At 43.9% G+C, this 6,529-nt stretch overlaps 1 non-coding gene across 1 annotated transcript; it reads left to right on the top strand.

Moving 5' to 3' along the window:
• Nucleotides 1–2,987: 2,987 nt before the first annotated feature.
• Nucleotides 2,988–3,118, top strand: LOC114707588. The gene has a single exon (XR_003736675.1). It is a non-coding gene; the product is annotated as a U11 spliceosomal RNA (small nuclear RNA).
• Nucleotides 3,119–6,529: the final 3,411 nt, after the last annotated feature.

The following is a 6,529-nucleotide window of genomic DNA, read 5'->3' as shown; positions in this document are numbered from 1 at the left end:
GGGCTGGAGAGGCAGAGGCAGGTGGATCTCTGTGAGTTCCAGGCCAGCCTGGTCTACAGAGAGAGAGAGACTCTACTTACCCCCACAAAGATGGGGGGATTTGGAGAGATGTCTAAGTGATTAAGGGTACTGTTCCTGAAGAGGACCCAGGTTTGGTTCCCAGAACACATGTCAGGTGACATCAGGCAATTCAGGGGATCTAACGCCCTCTTCTGCACTCCGAGGACACCTATATATACTCACATGTACCCACATACATAGAATTAAAAATAAAATGAATCTGTAAAAAATACGAGGAATAAGCTAGTTTTAATGATTTGATGTATGATGTGTGCATGTGTGTGGGCACATGTATGTATATATATGGAGGCCAGAGTTGACATTGGGTGTCTTCCTCAACCACTCACAACCTTATGTATTGATGTAGGATCTATCCCTTAAACCCAGAAGTCTCTCATTTAACTAGCCTCGCTAGCCAGCTTGCTCTAGGGATCCCTTGCCTCTGCCTCCTGTGCACTGGGGTTATAGATAAGGGGCTAGGCATCCATGGCATTTACTTGCATGCTGGGAATCCAAATTCTGATCTTCACCCTTGCAGGGTAAAGCCTTTACTCTATGGGCCATCTCTCCATCCCCATTATTTGATAACAGTACTGTGCTAACTATACAATACACATGATGTATTTTATATGTTTGTGCATTTGTGTGTGCACACCATTCTGCGGAGACCTCGATATTGGGGTTAATAGCCTCCTCTGTGAGAAAAAATTTTTTTTATATTTATAAATTACCCAGGATGTGGTATTTTATTATAGCAGCAGAGTTCCCAGTACCCACAACCACCTATAACTAAAGTTTAAATTCTCATAATTTCTTCTTCCTCCTCCTCCTCTTCTACAGAAGCCTTTAAAAAAGAGATTTTATTTTATGTGTATGGGTGTTTTTTCTATATGTTATGTACCTGCACTACATGTGTGCCGGGAGTCTATGGAGGTCAGAAGAAGGCACTGGAATTACAGATGGTGGTGAGCCACCATGTGGGTGCTGGGAATCAAACCGAGGTCCTCTGTAAGAGCAACTAGTTGTAGGTGGAGTTTCTCTGTGTCTCAGCAGCCGCTTCCAAATAACCATTCAGAGATTTACTATTAATTATAAATGATCGGCCCATGGCTTAGGCTTGTCTCCAGCCAGCTCTTACAGCTTAAATTAACCCATCTATATCAATCTACATTTTTTTTTTCAAGACAGGTTTTCTCTGTGTAGTTTTGGTGCCTGTCCATAATTGAATTGAGAGCACAAGGTTCATGCTCCTCATTTTGCAGAGGATCAAAGACCAGGCTGGCCTTGAACTCACAGAGATCCACTTAGCTCTGCCTCCCAAGTGCTGGGATTAAAGGCATGAGCCACCATTGCCCTAGCTCAATCTACATTTTGCCACATGGTGTTACCTCTCTTTCATCTTGCACCTCTTGTTTCCTCTCTGTGTCTGGCTGGCAACTCCTCTGACTCTGTCTGTGTCCTTAGTCTGGTTCTCCTACTTAACCTTATCCTGTCCAGCTATTGACCAGTCAGCTTCTTTATTAAACCAATCACAGCAACATATACTTACACAGAGTAAAGGAATAGTCCACTGCATGTGCTCTAAACAGTCAGTGCCATCTCTCCAGTCCTGCTTCCACACGCCGTCTTCTAACCTCCTTGGTCTCCTGCATGCATATAGCACACACACACACACACACACACACACACACACACACACACGAAATAAATACATATTTTTTAGAATTAAAGTTGTAGGCCTAGGAGATCACTCAGCATAAAGTGCTTGTTTCTCAAGCCTGGTGACCTGAGTTTGATTCCCACAGCCCACATAAAAGCCAGATGCTGTAGAAAGGTCTATAATGTCAGCACTCCTACAGCACAATGTGAGGGGGACCCTGGAGAATCACCTGGAAGCTCAATGCTACAGAAAACTCCGTCTGAACAAGGTGGAAGGCAAGAGCTAGCTTCAGAGGCCAGGAGTGGTGGTCCATACCTTTTATGCTAACACTCAGGAAGCCAAGGTAGGAGTATCTCTGAGTTCAAGGCCAGTCTGCTTTACATGTTGAGTTCCAGGACAGCCAGGGTTACATAGACACTGTCTACAAAACAAAACAAAAAAAATAAAACCTAAAGAAAAACAAAAAAACCCCGTAACTCTAGAAAGTAGTGCTTTGATCTCCATGGATTATGGATATGCATGTATGTAAAATAAATAAATAAATAAATAAATAAAGTGATTAATTAGCTAATTGGAAAAAGGGGGGGTCATAGTGAAACAGACCAGAGAGACCCACCTGTCCCAAAGGAACCTGGGTAGGAACTGAATTCTGGGAGAACACTGTTACATCACTATTCACATTAACGACAGGCACTCCTTTAATTATTATAAATTCTTTTAAAAGCACATTGGGCACTCCTTTAATCATACTCAGCAGAGGCATTCTTGATTCAGCACTCTACCAGTGATTCTAGAAAGCGCAACTACACAGAACTGTCTCGAAAATAAAAAAAACAAACAAAAAAAAAAAACCAAACATTTCTTTCATTTTTCCTTATGTTTGTGTGTGCCCATGTCTTTGCTGGTACCCATGGAGTCCAGAAGAGGGCATCAGACCCTAACTAGAGGTGGTTGTGAGCCACTTGAAGTGGGTGCTGGGACTCAAACTCTAGTCCCTTGTAAAAACAGTACCTGCTCTTCACCTCCAAACCACCTTTCCAGAAGTATAAGCCTTTATTTTAATGATTCTTCTAAAAAAAAAAAAAAAAAAAAAAAAAAAAAAACTTACATGTGATGATATGGGTGTGGTGGCATGTACCTTAAATCCCAGCACTCAGGAGACAGAGGCCAGCAGATCTCTATGAGTTCAGTGCCAGCCTGGTCTATATGGCAAATTTCAGACTACCCAAGGCTACATAGTGAGATCCTGTCTCCAAAAACCAAAACAAAAAAGGGCTTCTGTCATGAGTGGCACACGAAGGTCAACTTGATTGCTCTGCGTGCGGAATCAACAAGAGATTTCGGAAGCATAATTTCTTGGTAACTGGGCAGCTGGTGATCATTGGTCCCTGTGAGGGAGGGGATGACCAAAACAAGGCTGGGGGAGGTGGTGCACACCTTTAATCCCAGCCCTCGGGAGGCAGGGCCAGGTGGATCTCTGTGAGTTCGAGGCCAGCCTGGTCTACAGAGTGAGTTCCAGGAAAGGTGCCAAAGCTACCCAGAGAAATCCTATCTGGAAAAAAAAAAAAAAAAAAAAAAAAGAAACAAAAAAGTGTATGTATGTGAGTTCCAGAACAGTCAGTGATACACAATGAAACCCTGTCTCAAATAACAACAAACAAAACACTAAGTTTTTATTTGTTTGTTTTTTGTTTTGTCTATTTTTCAGATAGGGTCTCACTATGTGGCCCTGGCTAGCTTGCAACTCCACATGTAAACCAGGCTGGACTCAAATTCACAGGTGTACCTCTGCCTCTAAAGTGCTGGAACTAAAGGCATGTGCCACCACACGGCACTAATTTTTAAAAATTATATTTGTGTGTGTGTGTGTGTGTGTGTGTGTGTGTGCGCGCGCGCGCATGCACACGCGCACTGTATACATGCCACAGCGTGCAGGCAGAAGTCAGAGGACAACTTAAAGGAATTGGGTCTCCTCTTTCAGTGTCCAGCTCTGGGGATCCAATGCAGGTCACCAGGCTTGGGAGTAAGTATTTCTTCCCATGAACAGCCATCTCAACAGCTGTCCCAGCTGTTTTATGATAAGACTTTAGGGGTGGGAACAGTACTGAGAAGACCATTCCTTACTGTCTCATCCTGAACATCATTGTCACATCCACAGCCTGTCATTGGAACCCAGCTGGTTAACAAAAGTGTGGGCTTGCTCATTTGAAGGAAGTGGCCATGGACACAGACCTTGTGTGGGTTAAAGGCGAAGTTTCCCTGCACCCAGTGTGGGCTCCCTTCTGCTCTGCCGGAGCTCAAGTTTCTGTCTTTCGTAATCTTTTTTTTTTGGTACATTTCCTTCTCCTAGAAGAGCATATGTTCCAGAAGCTTCCTTAAACATGGTATGTGGGAGGTAAAACTTCTTTGAGGACTAACTTGTCAGAAGGCTTTCTTATTTTACCTAACCACTTGATCAATAAACTGGCCATAAGGAGGATCCTAGCTTAAACATAATTTTCTTAAAGAGTTTTTATTTATTAATTTATTTTCATTTGTTTTTTTGAGACAAGGTCTCACTATGTAGACCAGGCTAGCCTGAAACTCACAGAGATTTGCCTGTCTCTGCCTCCCAAGTGCTGGGATTAAAAGTGTGAACCACCACATTCAGCCTAAGAATTGTTCTTTAAAAAATGTGTTCATTATAGGCCGGGTGTTGGTGGCGCATGCCTTTAATCCTAGCACTTGGGAGGCAGAGCCAGGCAGATCTCTGTGAGTTGGAGGCCAGCCTGGGCTACCAAGTGAGTTCCAGGAAAGACGCAAAGCTACACAGAGAAACCCTGTCACGAAAAACCAAAAAAAAAAAAAAAAAAAAAAAAATTATTTCATACTGGGCAGTGGAGGTGCACACCTTTAATCCCAGCACTCAGGAGGCACAGACAGGCGGATCTCTGTGAGTTCGAGGCCAGGTCTATAGAGCAAGTTCTAGGACAGCCAGGCAACACAGAGAAATCCTATCTCAAAGCAAAATGAAACAAAAATATTGTTTTACATTTTATTTTGTGAGTATGTCTATATGTGTATGCATGTGCCACAGTGTGTGTGTGTGTGTGTGTGTGTGTGTGTGTGTGTGTCAGAGGATGACTGTGTGGAGTCAGTCTCTCCCTCCACCTTTACTTGAGTTCCAGGGATGGAACTCAGGCCACCAAACTTGCATCATTAGACAGCAGGCAGGGCTGGGGAATTAGCTCAGTGGTAGAGCGCTTGCCTGGCTAAGCGCAAGGCCCTGGGTTCGATCCTCAGCTCCGGAAAAAAAAAAAGAAAAAAATAGACAGCAAGCACCTTTACCTGCTGAGGCATCTTGCTGGCCTTCCTGAGGAATTCTAAAGGCATTGTCCCTCAAGTGTAACTGCTGAGAAACCCAAAGCCATTCTAATTTCCTGCTCCCTAAGACTTTGCTTTCTTTTGGGAAGCCAGAAGGATCTTATCTGTCCACACTGCTCTGAAGTTTTACAAGTATGTATGGCGCCGTGGATCAACTTTCCTTCCCTGTGGGCACTTTCCATCTGTGAATGGCTTATCCTCCAGGTCTGGGAAATTCCCTTGGAGTAATTCCATAAATGCTTTCCTTATTTGTTTTTCCTTTGTTCTTTACTTTCTAGTGTTAGGATATTAGGATGGTGGGACTCCCTGGTCTGGTTTTCTTTTCTTTAAAAAAAAAAAAAAAAAAAAAAAAGGATTTATTTTAAATTACGTGTATGTGCTCACGTGCCACAGACACACACACACACACGTGAATGCAGGTGTCTGAGGAGGTCAAAGGTCTTCTGGAGATCACCCTGGAGCTGAAATTACAGATGGCTGTAAGCTATGTGATGTAGGTGCTGGGACCAGTCATCTGCAGGAGCAGTTTGTGCTCTTAGGCTCAGTGTGTAGGGCACTTACCATGTTAAGTGTGAAGAACAGAGCGTGTGAGGACCGGAGTTCCAATCCAGAACCAGTTTGTACAACGGGAGGGCATGATGACTCATCTATAATTCCAGCGCACAGGTGGTAAAGATGGGATCTCCAGGGCAAGCTGGTTGGCTGGACTAACCGGAATTGGAGAGTTTTGGGTTCATCGAGAGATCCTGCTTCAATGTATAAGGCGGAGAGCAATTGACAAATACATTTGATGTCAACCTTGGTCCTCTATACACATGTGCACACACAAGTATGCCCACTCCACATGTCCACACATGAAAACACACACACACACACACACACACACACACACACACACACACACACACACCACATACATACACCAAAAGTTTCTTTAATGCTTCTAACAGGCCACCTCATTTGTGAATGAATTATATTCTTACCCCGTTATATCAGCAACCTGCCCTTTATCTTCATGTTTATTATTTTATTTTAACGATATGGTACGTGGATTTTTTTCTTCCTTATAGTTTTATGTTTATTGAGTGCCCCACCTCCACTTTAAGACATAAGTCTCACCGTAGCTCAGGTTGGCCTTGGATAAACTTCGGATCCTTCTGCTACCTCCTAACCAGAGCTGGGGGATTCCTGGTGTGCACTACTATCACATCTGTTTCACGCTGTGGTGGGCGATCAAACCTAGGGTTTCAAACAAGCTAGGGAAGCACTCTACCAACTGAGCGACATATCCAGCCCCGACTTTGAGACGTGTAGCCCAGGCTGGGTCTTGAACTCCACATGTACTTGAGGTCGATCACCCTTCAGGATCCACCTGCATCCACCTCCCAAGGGCTGGAACTACAGGTGTGCCACTAGGGCAGGTTTGTGATGGGCTTGGGTCAGAAC

Source organism: Peromyscus leucopus, chromosome 23 (genome assembly GCF_004664715.2).
Source record: "Peromyscus leucopus breed LL Stock chromosome 23, UCI_PerLeu_2.1, whole genome shotgun sequence".
Classification (NCBI taxonomy): Eukaryota; Metazoa; Chordata; class Mammalia; order Rodentia; family Cricetidae; genus Peromyscus; species Peromyscus leucopus.
This window is presented reverse-complemented; position numbering and strand designations above follow the sequence as displayed.